This window comes from Phoenix dactylifera, chromosome 14 (assembly GCF_051530095.1).
Source record: "Phoenix dactylifera cultivar Ajwa chromosome 14, Ajwa_hap1_PhDact_Kaust_v1.1, whole genome shotgun sequence".
Lineage (NCBI taxonomy): Eukaryota > Viridiplantae > Streptophyta > Magnoliopsida > Arecales > Arecaceae > Phoenix > Phoenix dactylifera.
Genome location: NC_143203.1, coordinates 5361178 through 5375391, shown reverse-complemented (window position 1 = coordinate 5375391; position 14214 = coordinate 5361178).

Below are 14214 nucleotides of genomic sequence, written 5' to 3'. Positions count from 1 at the left end.
TCGGCTAGTCTATGGAAAAGCATGTCATCTACCTGTTGAAATAGAGCATAAATCGTATTGGGCTATTAGAAAATTAAACTTTGAACTGTCAGATGCTGGTTTAGCCAGAAAAATACAACTAAGTGAGTTAAATGAAATTCGACGGGATGCGTATGACAATGCTAGACTTTGTAAAGAACGAATGAAAATTAGGCATGATAAATCAATTCTAAGAAAATCTTTTGAACCTGCACAAAAAGTTCTTTGTTATGACTCTCGCTTACATCTGTTTTCTGGAAAGTTACGATCAAGATGGACAGGTCCTTTCATTGTAAAAACTGTTTTTCCACACGGGGCGGTTGAAATTGAAAATCCACAGGATGGCACAATTTTTAAGGTAAATGGACAAAGATTAAAACCTTTTCTTGAGAATTTTGCAGATGAAGAGGACTCCTTTTCCTTGGAGGAGCCTTCTTATGACTGAGCATGACGGCCAAGGTATGTGTATATTAGTTAGAATTCAATTTTTTCTTTTATTTCTAGTTTTCTTCTTATTTTGTAGGTCTTCTTTTCTGGATCTCAACAGCTCAAGGTATTACTCTTCTCTCCAATATTATTTTCTCTATTGTCTTTCATATATATCGTTTCTTGTATCTTTTACATTGAGGACAATGCAATGTTTAAGTTGGGGGGAGGGAAATATTTTGCAAAAAAAAAAATAAATAAAAAATTTAAAAAAAACTTGTTTTTGCATTTGATTTATTCTATTAATTTCTTTGCTGAGCAAATGCACATGTATTTTCATATTGAGTTTGTGCAACTATTAAGGCAAGGAACACATGCATACTATGACTGATCAGAGATCTATTATTAGATCCCCACACATGTACTTAATGACAATAGGAAGGCCTCAGGAGTTCATATTTGTTAACTGCATTTTTGTTACCTTTATCCGTAAAAGAAGTACGAGTATCCTTGTTCGTACCATAAGGTTCATGATTTGGTTTTCACAAAAAGATAGAGGTTGAATATCCCGACTAGATTACTTAGGTGCCTTATGATCCGACCTTGGTTGACCTATAGTCACGATGCAGTCACATATATAATAAAAATATTTATATGGTTTAGTCTACCATCTCTTTTCTTGCATAATTATTCTTTAAAAAAAAAAAACTTATGATGACAAGTCTGGCCTCGTGGCGTAGTCTGGTTCGAGTAATTAAGTCCGAGGGGTGTTTCACCTAATGTTTTGAGCCAACTGGATCGGGGATCATTGACTGAAAGCTCGCTACATGGATCTTACTAGAGCCTAATGGGGTTGGATAGATGTAGTCGTCATGGGTATTAAAAAAAAAAATGAATGAAATAATAATAAGCATGTATGAGTTGGTTAGGCTGAACCCAGTGACATGTGGTAATGGCTGGTTTGACTCCATTGTAATGGACCTCTGTGTACCCAGATTGTTTAGTTGGGATTGATAGCTCTTTCTTTATATGCGAACCATTCTTGACAAATTTAGACAACATGCGATATTCTAAAAATTTGATGGATCAGTATCTAACAAATTGTAGAAAACACTTGTGAACTTGAGTAGTGCACCTAAAACTCAGGCGGTGCCCGATTGTGGTGGAGGTATTAGTACTTTGAGAAAGTCATGCGATTTGATGCACACTACATTTTTATATTTCCTTGCTTTAATAGTTACCATGCTTGAAAATATATATCAATTAATTACATGTGTATTAGCTTAGGATTTGTTTCATATTTCTATTAGAATCTCATGTCATATCATTCATGATGTTTGTGGGTAGCATCCCTGAAAACCCTCACGAGACAACACTCATCCACTAGGGTAACCTAGGAGTTTAACGGCTTGTTGCACGTGCTAAGTGCAATCGTGATTCATACGAAAGTGAGTATTTATCTTAATTTTATGCAATTAGTTCTAATAAAACATCATAGGTTAAACCACACCTTTTGCACTCTCATTTTATTATTTGCTCATTAATTGTTAGAGACTAGCAATAAGCTAGTTGGGGGGTGTGATGAGAGCACAAAAGTGCGATCTAAGTACCAATTAACTTAGCCTAATGCTAGCAAAATAATGATAAATAATAGTTGTTAACATTTACATGATTAAATATTTTATCCTTAGCACTTATTATAATTTTTATCATTATATAAATTCATCTCTTCCCAGCTGCAGAACAGAGCCCAGATTCAGCCGTTCGTAAGCACCTCAGCATCCTTGCCGCGTCCGTGAGCCACATCAGCCCTCTCAAGACCCGTCCGCATCTCAGGATCCGTGATCGAATCATGCCGCGATCAGCCTTTCTCCCAGCCCTTGGAACCTGCGATCAGGTGTTTCTCTCGTGCGTCCCCAAAGCATCCAGCATCCCATGTCCGTGTAACCTTCCAACGCATCATCCAAATCCCAGCGTGCGATCCCTCATCCCGATTCTCAGCTTCCTTCACACGTCCGGAGATCTCGCGGCCAGCCGGGATATATACTTCGAACGACCACCCAAGCTTCACAGCGACCGAAGATCCCGCATCCAAGCATCCGTTGGCGATCGAGAGAGCCCAAGTTTTCGATCCATTTGCTCTTCATGCATCCCAGCCGTTTGTGAGCATCTCTGCACCCAATCGTCCGCGTCCCAGAGCTTCACTACGACCGTAATCCCAACGTCTGCATCCCAGCTCCTATCAGATCCCCTTCCTTCCCGTCTTCTCCGCATGCAGCTCAACATCCCGCGTGGATCCTGCATCCGAGTCCCAGTTCGCAGCAGTCTCCCGAGCATCTCAGCCCCCAGCAAAGGTCACACGCATCATCCGAATCCCAATCCCGGCCGTCCGCGAGCGATCCACGTCTCCATGCGTCCGCCCGCTTCTTCCGCCTCTCCAATCTTCTATGGATCAGCCTCTCCGCGTCCGGGATACTCGGCAGCCAGCACGAGAGGAGCATCCCGTGTGATCAGGGGGTCCATCGAGAGATATAAGGGGCTCTCTTTTCGGAAACAGGGGGAGAGAGTTCATTCAAAAAACAGAGGAGAGCCTCAGCCCCATTCAAAAAGAAGAAGAAAAAAAAAGAGAGGAAACAGGGCATGCCCTGTTTCCGAAAATAAAAAGAAAAAAAAAAGTGAGAAGGAAGAGGAACAGGGGAGATTTCTTTTATGTTGATGGCCGGCTGATTCCTTAGGTGAAGGGTGATGGAGGAACCTTTGATGTATTGCTTTCTTTGAAGTAAATTCTGAACCTTTGCTCTTATTGATTTATATTTTTGATGTGTTATGGGTTCTTGCATAACTATTTCGTAGATAGATTTTTAATAGTTTATGTTTATTGGCACATCGACTGCTTTAGTATTTGATTTATCGTTGATGTAATAGGCACGATGAATGCTTAGAAATAGAGTTCATATGTTCATAAAATATATTCCATGTTTTGATCTATTCTACTTTTACATCCTTAATCAAGAATCGCAGGATTTATTCTTGAATGCAATATTATCAAGGGGGATTCCGGATCCCTAACCATTTCTATTTGATTGAACTTTGTTTATTAATCTATTATTCTCTGTTTTTAATTTCTAAAAATCAACTGAAAAATACATCTAAAAATTACGCTAACAATCCATAGAACGTTCCCTGAGGATTCGACTTCGGACTCCCGAGATTTTACTACTTGTACGATTCTCCTATACTTGGGAGATTAGTTTCGCGAAAACATTTTTGCGAGCGCATCACAGGTAAGAGTAAAATTAATTTAAACTTTGTTTTATCGGTTCTAACAATGATATGTTTAGCATATTTTTAGGTAAACAGGAATCGGACAACAAATGCCATCTTTATTTAATTTATTTCTGAAGACCCATTTTGTTCCAATTACAGAAAGTTTTCAGATCTTTTAACTAAATTCTAAACATTGTTTCTTTCAAATTGATTTATTTCTTCTTGCATAGCCATTAACCAATTGTTATCTTTTTCAGTTTCTTCAAAAGATTTTGGTTCTATCTGAGAAATAAATGCAAGATGATTACAAGCATCTCTAATAGAAGATTTAGTTTTGATGCCATGTGGAGGATCCCCAATGATTAAACTCTAGGGTGATTGGGTACATACCTCCATTCTTTTGGCAGGCATTTTTTACCTTTATGAGTTTGATCTTCTTCTTCATGATCATCATCATCTTTTTGTTCCGCAACATCATGTTCTGTATTTTCTGATGCAGAAACATCCTTTAGGGTTAACTCTTTAAAGTCCTTGTTGAGATCTCCTGCATCATCATCAAGATCTACATCCTTTCTTGGTGAAAGGTCATTAGATTCATCAAAGATAACATGAATTGATTATTCTATAACTAAAGTTCTCTTGTTGAATATTCTATATGCTTTGCTTGATGAAGAGTATCCAAGAAAGATAGCTTCATCAGATTTAGCATCAAATTTACTTAAGTTATCTTTGCCATTGTTTAGAACAAAACAATTGCAACCAAAAATATGAAGATATGAAAGATTTGGTTTCTTGTTTTTCATAAGTTCATAAGGAGTTTTCTTCAGAATAGATCTAACAGAAACTCTATTAAGGATATGACAAGCTGTGTTTATTGCTTTAGCCCAAAAGTACTTAGGCAGCAAGCTTTCACATAGCATTATCCTAGCCATTTCAACAAGAGTGCTATTCTTTCTTTCTACAACTCCATTTTACTGTAGTGTTCTTGGTGCAGAAAAATTATGATCAATGCTATTTTTAGTGCAGAAAGTTTCAAAGTCATGTTTTTTAAATTTAGTTCCATGATCACTTCTAATCTTAACAGTTTGTAAGCCATGCTCATTTGAAATCTTTTTATACAGTTTTGTGAATGCTGAAAATGCTTCATTTTTATGTGCCAAAAATAATACCCATGTAAATCTAGTAAAATCATTCGCAATTACAAAACCATAAAGTTTTCCACTTAGGCTAGCAATCCTAATTGGTCCAAATAAATCCATGTGAAGAAGTTTCAGGGGTCTAGTAGTGGAAATAACATTCTTAGATTTGAAAGAAGTTTTGGTTTGTTTTCCTAATTGACATGCAGTGCAGATTCTATTTTTTTCAAAATTCAATTTCGGTAAGCCAAAAACAAGTTCTTTTCGAATAAGTTTTGAAATTAAATCCATGCTTGCATGGGCTAACCTTCGATACCATAACCAGCTAGTCTTGTTAACTTTGGCATTCATAGCCACTAAACAATGCATGTTCTTCAGGAGTATTTGATCTAAATCAACCAAATACACATTTCCATATCTATGTCCAGTGAATATTATGCCACTATTATTGATACTAGAAACTAAACACATAGAAGATTCAAAAGTTACTTTATATCCTTTATCACAAAATTGACTGATGCTTAGTAAATTATGTTTTAAGCCATCTACTAATAAAACATTTTCAATAAAGGTTGATGGAGTGATCCGAATGTTATCAATACCAATGATTTTGCCTTTACCATTATCACCAAAGGTAACCATTCCTCCATCTTTCTTCTTGAGGGCAATGAATTGGGATTCATTCCATGTCATGTGTCTAGAGCATCCATTGTCCAAGTATTATTTTCTGTTTGATCCTTGGGATGCTAGATACGCCTGCAAAACAGAAATTTAATTCTTTATCTTTGGTACCCAAGATTTTTTGGGTCCTTGAATATTAGCAATGATAGTTCCTTTTGGAACCCATATTTTCTTGATTGAAACTTTACTTACAAGACATTCGTTTTCAGGATTGCATGCAATGTACTTATGTTTCAGTTTATCAAACTTATACCATGCAGATTTTGGTGGAACATAAGAAGGTTTTACAAACATATTCTTCAGAGATTTTTTTTTCTCCAAGGGTTATATCCTAATTCAGCTTTGTCAAAAATAGCTCTCTGACTTTTAAGAATCAGATTTAATTTTTCAGAACTTAGAGTAAATTTATCTACTAGAGGTTTAAGTTTATCAACCTCTTTGATTAGCTTCTGATTTTCTTCAGACAATAATTCTTTACTTTTCAGAAGTAAGTTGTTTTCATGCAGAAGAGAACAATTCTTAAGTTTCAAGTCCTTGTTTTTCAGATTTACTCTATCATATTCCAAGAGTAATTCAGCAAATATATCTTGAAGCTCATCAAAAGTATAATCATAGGACGTTTTAGAACACACCTCATCCTCATGAGCCATAAGGCAGAGATTGGCTTCTTCTGGAGAAGTAGACTCGTCACTATCACTCCAAGTGGCTATCATTGCCTTCTTCTTGAACCTTTTGGGAGCTTTCTTCTTGAGCAACGGACGGTCTGGTCTTACATGTCCGGGTTTCTTATATTCATAGCAAATAACTTGTTGATCCTTTTCTTTCTCTTTGCTATGCTCCCCCTTAATCATAGGCTTTCTTCTAAAATTTTGTCCCTTCTTTTTCAGAAATTTTCTGAAGCCTCTTGTGATTAAGGCCAACTCCTCATCTTCAGAATCAAAATCATTGCTCTCTTCTTCAACTCTTGTAGTAGACTTAAAAGCAATATTTCTCTTTTTCTTTGACTCTTCTTCTTCTTGGTTTTGTTTCATTGAAAGCTCATGTGTCGTTAAAGAGCCCAGAAGTTCTTCCAGTGGAGAGAGTTGAGGTCTTTGGCTTCTTGGATGGCAGTGACTTTTGCTTCCCATGCTCTAGGAAGAGACCTAAGAATTTTCCGAACAAGATCACCGTTAGAATAAGATCTACTAAGACTTTTTAGTCCGTTTATAATGTCAGAGAACCTAGTAAACATTGCAGTTATAGACTCACCGTTTTTCATTTTAAACAGTTCATATTTATGCACAAGCATGTTGATTTTAGATTCTTTGATTTGGTTAGTGCCTTTATGAGTAACTTCCAACCTATCCCAAATTTCTTTAGCAGTCATGCAGATGGATATGCGATTAAATTCATTTACATCTAAGGAACAATAAAGAACATTCATGGCTTTAGCGTTCAGCTGAGCCATCCTTCTATCATGGTCATTCCATTCATTTTCAGGTCTGAATGACGTGATGCCATCGATGATTTTTGTGGGTGTCTGCGGTCCATTGACAATGATATTCCGCAAATCATAGTCAAGTGCTTGAATGAAAATGCGCATACGTACTTTTCAATAAGTATAGTTAGTGCCATTGAAAAGAGGTGGTCTATTGGTTGATTGCCCTTCGGCAATAGAAGATCCAAAAGAGACTGCCATAACTTTTAACTCTTAATGGTTAGATCAATAAGTGGCTGTGAGTACCAGGCTCTGATACCACTTGTTGCCCAGATATGCAGCCCAGGAGGGTGGTGAATTGGGTCTTTTTAAAATTTATGAAATAACTTAAAACTTTAAACAAACTCAGAGAGCTTAGCAGCGGAAATAGAGAAACAAAAACAGTGAAGTAAGCAAAGTAAGGAAAGCAATAAAAATGATGCAACAAGGAAGAAGGCAAGCCACATACAAATACAAGAAGATTTATAGTGGTTCGGTGCACACCCAAGCTGTTGGGAACCCGCCCATGCCACAGAAAATTAAAAACTTTTCAGATGGCAGCGGAAGAGGTATGCGCGGGATCGACGTTCATCCTATGAACGTTGTTCAAAAACCGTTCGTAGATAGATTAGAATTAAAAACTTTTAAACTAATTATAAAGATCAGATCTTCACCTTGTGCGGGTAGATGATCACCGCAAACTGATGATCGTGGTTTTGGAAGAAGGCTCGCTTGAAGCCGCATAGGCGTCTGGCCTCTACGGGTATCCACACGAAGCAGAGGACTGATCAAAGCTTTCTTGTCTCCCCGAGGTGCTAGCTCCCTTGCAGAGACTACTTTAGATGGCTGATTTCCTCCCTTTTTTTCAACTCTTGAATGTGCTTGGGAGGAGGAAGAAGAAGGAGGGATCTTGAAGAAGAACCAAAGCACTTTGCAGCCCTTTTCTTTCCCTTGCGTTGGATGAAGCAAAGGAGGAGGGAGGAGGCCACCAAGCTTCTTTCTTTTCTCTTCTTGCTTGCGGCTGAACCAAGGAAAGGGGAGAGGGAGGCGTACGGCCACAAGGAAGAGGACTTCTATTGAATGCCCTAGGTGCCTCCCATACCCCTTTATAAAGCAAGTGGAGCTCCTAACTTTTAGGAGCTCCTTGATTGATTTCCAAGAGGGGCGCCGGCCCCTTTTGTCTTGCCGCACCAAAGAAGAGAAGGAGGAGGGGGCGTACGGCCCTCCTCTTGGTTAGCCCTAGTCCTCCTCTAAGGAGGATTAGGGGGCCTCCTAATGGCTAAGTCCTAATCTAATTAGGCTTAGTCTAAGGGTGAACCAATTGGGTTTAATCTAGGTAAGTCCTAATCCAATTAGAACTCAATGAATCATGACTCAATTGAAACCTTCAATCCTAATCTAATTAGGAGTCATCTTGATTCATTAGATTAATAATTAATTTGGGACTTAAAAAATTCTAATCCAATTAGGACTTATTTAATTTTAGTCCTAATCCAATTAGGACTCTGATTTAAATCCGAAGTCCTAATCCAATTAGAACTTCTAGGAATCCTATTCTAAGTAGGAATCCAAATTAAATTCAAAATCCTAATCCAATTAGGATTGTAGGAATCCTACTCCAAGTAGGACTCCCAGTCCTACTCCAATTAGGACTCTAGGAATTCTACTCCAAGTAGGATTCGTTTTTAAAGTCCAATTAATCAATTCCCATTGTTCCTTCTTCTACTGATTATCAATCGAATTGATTACTCGTGATTCATAATCACTTTTCAACCATCGGATCGGTCAATACCTCTAGTGTGTGTGATCCCATAGGTTCTATTCTGACTGGTAGTGAGATATATTGCGATCTCTATCACAATATCATTGAAAACTCTTTTCAATGGGTTGGAACAGTTCCAACTCAACTCATTAGGATTTATCGATCATCAAGATATTCCCTGTGAGTCTCTCCATCCACCAGTAACACCTAGCAGCATGTAGTGGCTACCCAGCAGAATAGAATGATGAACCTCTAGGTACAGTTATCGTATGATACAGTCCTACTATCGTATATCCCTACAGGACGGAGGTCATGGACAACTCGTCAAACCCCATCGTCTGTCATATGTCAAGATTTATTCGACTTAAGTTCGAGAGTGGAAAACTCTTTCTCCACTATGCATACTGCCCCGGCCGAGATCTTACGAACTCAGTCTTATAAATCACATAGGATCTCTCCTTATCTACCAAGGTCGATAGATTCCATATAGGTGCATACCCTACTCCTACAGTGAACCTACTGCAGCCAATCTACACTGCATAGACCCATATATCTAGAGACCATGTATACGTGCAGTCAAACTACAATAACCTCACTGTGAGTAGCCGAAGCACTACAGGTCAAAGGACCAGTCACACTACTGCAACATCAAGCAAGTCACTGACGAGTGGATAGACATCCAAGTGACTTCTTGCCTTGATCACGCTCAGTACCCTTGTTCTTTAACAAGCACCTGGACTATTACTTTAGTGTCGCCACACCGTGGACTCGGATCTCGTCCATCCATAAGAAAAGCAATGTGTGCACTGATCTCATCGAATCGATCACCGTCCTCGTGATGATCCATTGATTAGGAGCATTTTTAGAAATTAATCACCAATGATGCATGGCTCAAATTCTTAGCTCTTAAGAATATGCATCATCATCTTATTAATTCTTGGACGATTCATAGACACATAAACAATATGAAAGAAAAAGATGCCTTTTATTTATTCAATAATAAATGGTCAAGTACAAAATTATGTTCTAGAATTAACAATGTATCAGCCAGATTATCTTCTACGGCATACATCTAACAATCTCCCACTTGCACTAAAGCCAATCAGTCATATATCTTAGTCCCATCTTCTCAAGGTGGGCTTCAGTCTTTTGCTGACTCAGCTGCTTAGTGAACGGATCCGCCACGTTGTCCGCGGAGTCTACTCTCTGCTCCTCGACATACTTCTTCTCAACATAGTCGCGTATGAGGTGAAAGCGCCGCTCTATATGGTTGAACTTCTGATGAGACCTTGGCTTCTTAGCAAGAGCTATTGCGCCATTATTATCGCAGTAGAGTGTTATGGCATCTGATGTCATCACGTCCAACTCTGCAATAAATTTTTTGAACCAGAAGCCTTCTTTAGTAACTTCAGAGGTGGCGATGTATTCAGCTTCTATAGTAGAATCAGCAATGATCAGTTGTTTAGAACTTTTCCAATTCACCGTACCACTATTGCACAAGAATACATATCCAGATGTAGACTTTCTATCATCGATATCAGTCATAAAGTCTGAATCTATGTACCCTTTTATCTTTAACACCGATGTTCCTCCATAGACCAAGAATAAATCTTTAGTTTTTCTTAAGTACTTAAGAATATTCTTCACAGCTATCCAGTGCTCTTCACCTAGCTTCGACTGATATCTGCTAGTGACACTCACAGCAAGGGCTATATCAGGTCGTGTACACAGCATGGCATACATGAGGCTCCCTATTGCCGATGCATAAGGGATCTTGCTCATGCGTTGAATCTCTTCAGATGTGTTGGGGCACATCTTCTTGGAGAGATGAATTCCATGCCTTAGGGGTAAGAGACCCCTTTTAGAGTTTTCCATGCTGAACCTTTTTAGCACTTCCTTTATGTACATCTTCTGTGATAGGCCAAACATCCTTTTAGATCTATCTCTATAGACCTTTATCCCCAAAATATAGGATGCTTCCCCAAGGTCTTTTATGGAGAATTCTTTTGACAACCAGACCTTGACTGAGGTTAGCATGGGAATATCATTCCCTATCAGGAGGATGTCGTCCGCGTACAGTACGAGGAATACGATAGCACTCCCACTAACATTCTTATAGACACACGGTTCCTCTTCATTCTTGATGAAATCAAACGTTTTGATTGCATCATTGAAACGAGTATTCCAACTCCGAGATGCTTGCTTTAGTCCATAAATGGACCTTTGCAGCTTGCAGACCTTGTGATCTCCATCACTGAAAGTGAAATCCAAAGGCTGCTCCATATAGATATCTTCATCAAGATATCCATTCAGGAAAGCTGTTTTCACGTCCATCTGCCAAATTTCATAATCATGAAATGCTGCTATGGCAAGCAATGTTCGGATGGATTTTAGCATGGCTACAGGTGAAAAGGTCTCCTGATAGTCAATGCCTTCGCGTTGACTATACCCTTTCGCTACTAGCCTTGTCTTATAGGTCTCTACCTTTCCATCCGAACCTGTCTTCCTTTTGTAGATCCATTTGCATCCAATAGGTACAATACCTTCTGGTGGATCCACTAAAATCCAGACTTGGTTGGAATGCATGGAGTCTAACTCTGACTTCATAGCTTCCAACTATTTCTCGGAATCAATATTTGATATCTCCTCGTTGTAGGTTTTGGGATCCTTTATGTGTTCCCTATCTCCCATGAGAAACATATCCTTAGTATCCTCTTCAAGCATACCTAAGTATCTATAAAGATGATGGGAGATCCTACTAGATCTGCGAGGTGGAGGAACAACGTGTACTGGCTCTGTATGAATGAGTTCTATAGGATCCATGACTCGTTGCTTTTCAGAGACTTTCTCTTCAAGCTCAATTTTTCTCCCACTGCCTCTATCAAAGATAAACTGTTTTTTCAAGAAGATGGCATGTCGGCTCACAAAAACATTGTGATCCTCTGAGACGAAAAAATTGTATCCTAATGACTCTTTAGGATATCCTATAAAACGAGCACTTATGGTCCTAGCCTCTAGCTTGTCCGCCTGTAGTCGTTTGACGTGGGCCGGACATCCCCAAATCTTGAGATGACCAAGACTTGGTTTCTTACCATGCCATATCTCATACGGTGTGGTAGGAACGGATTTAGAGGGAATTCTATTCAGTAGATATACTGCGGTAAGTAAGGCATCTCCCCAAAGAAACATAGGTAAATCAGTGAAGCTCATCATGGACCGGACCATATCCAATAGAATCTGATTTCTCCTTTCTGACACTCCGTTGAGTTGAGGTATACCCGGAGGAGTCCATTGTGAGACTATGCCATTCTTCTTGAGATAGTTCCGAAATTCCCCACTTAGATATTCTCCTCCTCGATCTGATCGAAGAGCCTTAAGAGGTTTTCCAGTTTATTTTTCTACTTCATTTCTGAACTCTTTAAACTTTTCAAAAGATTCAGATTTATGTCTCATAAGATACACATACCCATACCATGAATAATCATCGGTAAAGGTAATGAAGTACGAATAACGACCCCTAGCTTGCACATCGAATGGGCCACACACATCTGTGTGTACTAGGATAAGTATTTCAGTGGTCCTCTCCCCATGACAAAGGGCAATCTAGCCATTTTTTCTTGAAGACAGGACTCGCAAACTGGATATGACTCGAAAGTCAATGAGCCGAGAAGCCTATCTTTATCCATTTTATTCATTCTGTCCTCTCCAATATGGCCAAGCCTGAGGTGCCACAAATATATTTGGTTTATCTCATCCCTGGATCTCTTGGATCCTTTGGCACTCACTTCTTGCTCAGACACATTTACAGATACATCCATATGCAAATGATAGAGACTATCAATCATAAAACTACGTGCGACTATTTTATTTCTGAAATAAATAGAACAGCAGTCTTTGTCAAATATAAAAATATAACCTTCCTGTGCTAGACATGAAACAGAAATCAAATTTCTGTTAGCGACAGGTACATAATAACAATCTCTAAGTAATAAACTAAAACCAGACGGTAGTCGTAGAGGGTAGGTGCCCACAGCCATAGCAGCAACTTTTGCCCCGTTGCCAACCCGAAGGGTTACCGCATCTTCCGCCAACCTTCTACTTCCTTTAGATCCTGCATGGTAGTGCACAAATGAGCACTAGAACCAGAATCTATAACCCAACTCGAAGTAGAGAAAACCGTAAGGTTAGTTTCAATCACGAGCAAGTCTAACATACCTTCTGAAGGTGTGTCTGCCTTCTTGTTCTTCAGGCTCTCGAGATATGAAGGACAGTTTCTCTTCCAGTGGCCATCGACATTGCAGTGGAAACATTTTCCTTTGTCATTTGCCTTTTTCTTTTGAACTTCCCTCTTTGGCTTCTTGTCTTTCTTCTGCTTCTTTACAGGCTTCTTTTTCTTCCAAGTGGACTTTCTCTTGGAACCAGAAGTCAACTCAGCAGCAAGGACATTGCCCCTTGAACCTTTCAAGGCTCCCTCAGCAGTTACCAAAATATTTAACAGTGCAGTCTTAGTGCATTCAATATTATTCATGTGGTAGTTTACTATAAACTGTCCAAATGAATCAGGAAGGGATTGAAGGATCAGATCTACTTGCAATTCCTTGTGCATGTTCATACCGAGCTTCTCAAGCTCCTCTAGGTCCTTGATCATAGTCAGACCATGATCATGGACAGACTGCTCCTCGCGCATCTTTGCCTTGAAGAGTCTCTTGGATACTTCAAAACGAGCTGTACAACTCTGCTCACCATACAACTCTTGCAGGTGTGCCAGTATGTTCCTAGCAGTCTTCATATTATCATGCTGGCATTGGAGTTCATTGGACATGGATGCCATGATGTAGCACTTGACCCTAATGTCATGGTCTGTCCACTTTTCATGCATCGCACGCTGATCAGTGGTCGGACGTGCTGGTAATGTGGGGATATCATTGTCGAGCACATAGCCTATTTTCTCGCAACTCAAAATAATTTTGAGATTTCTAAGCCAGTCTCTGTAATTGGTACCGGTCAGTCTGTTGGTCTCAAGAATACGGGTCAAAGGGTTTGAGGCTGACATTATGATCTGCAGAGAGTAAAGATTCTATTTAGACTTTTGTACTTGATCCTAATTTGTTCTAGGATCTTTTAGAACAAGTGTACCTCCCACTATTTTCTCGAATTTCTCACACTCCCCTGGTAGAAAACGAAAATCCTACACGATTAGGATTTCTAGTGGGTATTGCGGTCCCACCGATTTACATGCCACCTCACCTAACAGTTATTGGTGACACATGAATGGATGAGTGTACAACTCTTGTACAATGCTTCTCAAGCATGTTGCAATGCTACTTGGTCTCTAAGTCATGAAGACCTCACCTAACAGTTATTGGTCCCATTCCTTAGTTAAGTCTGATCCAACGTATAACCGTAGGAATAAAGTCGTCATTGGGTCCTCACCTAACAGTTATTGGTCCCCAACCCCACCTTTACCC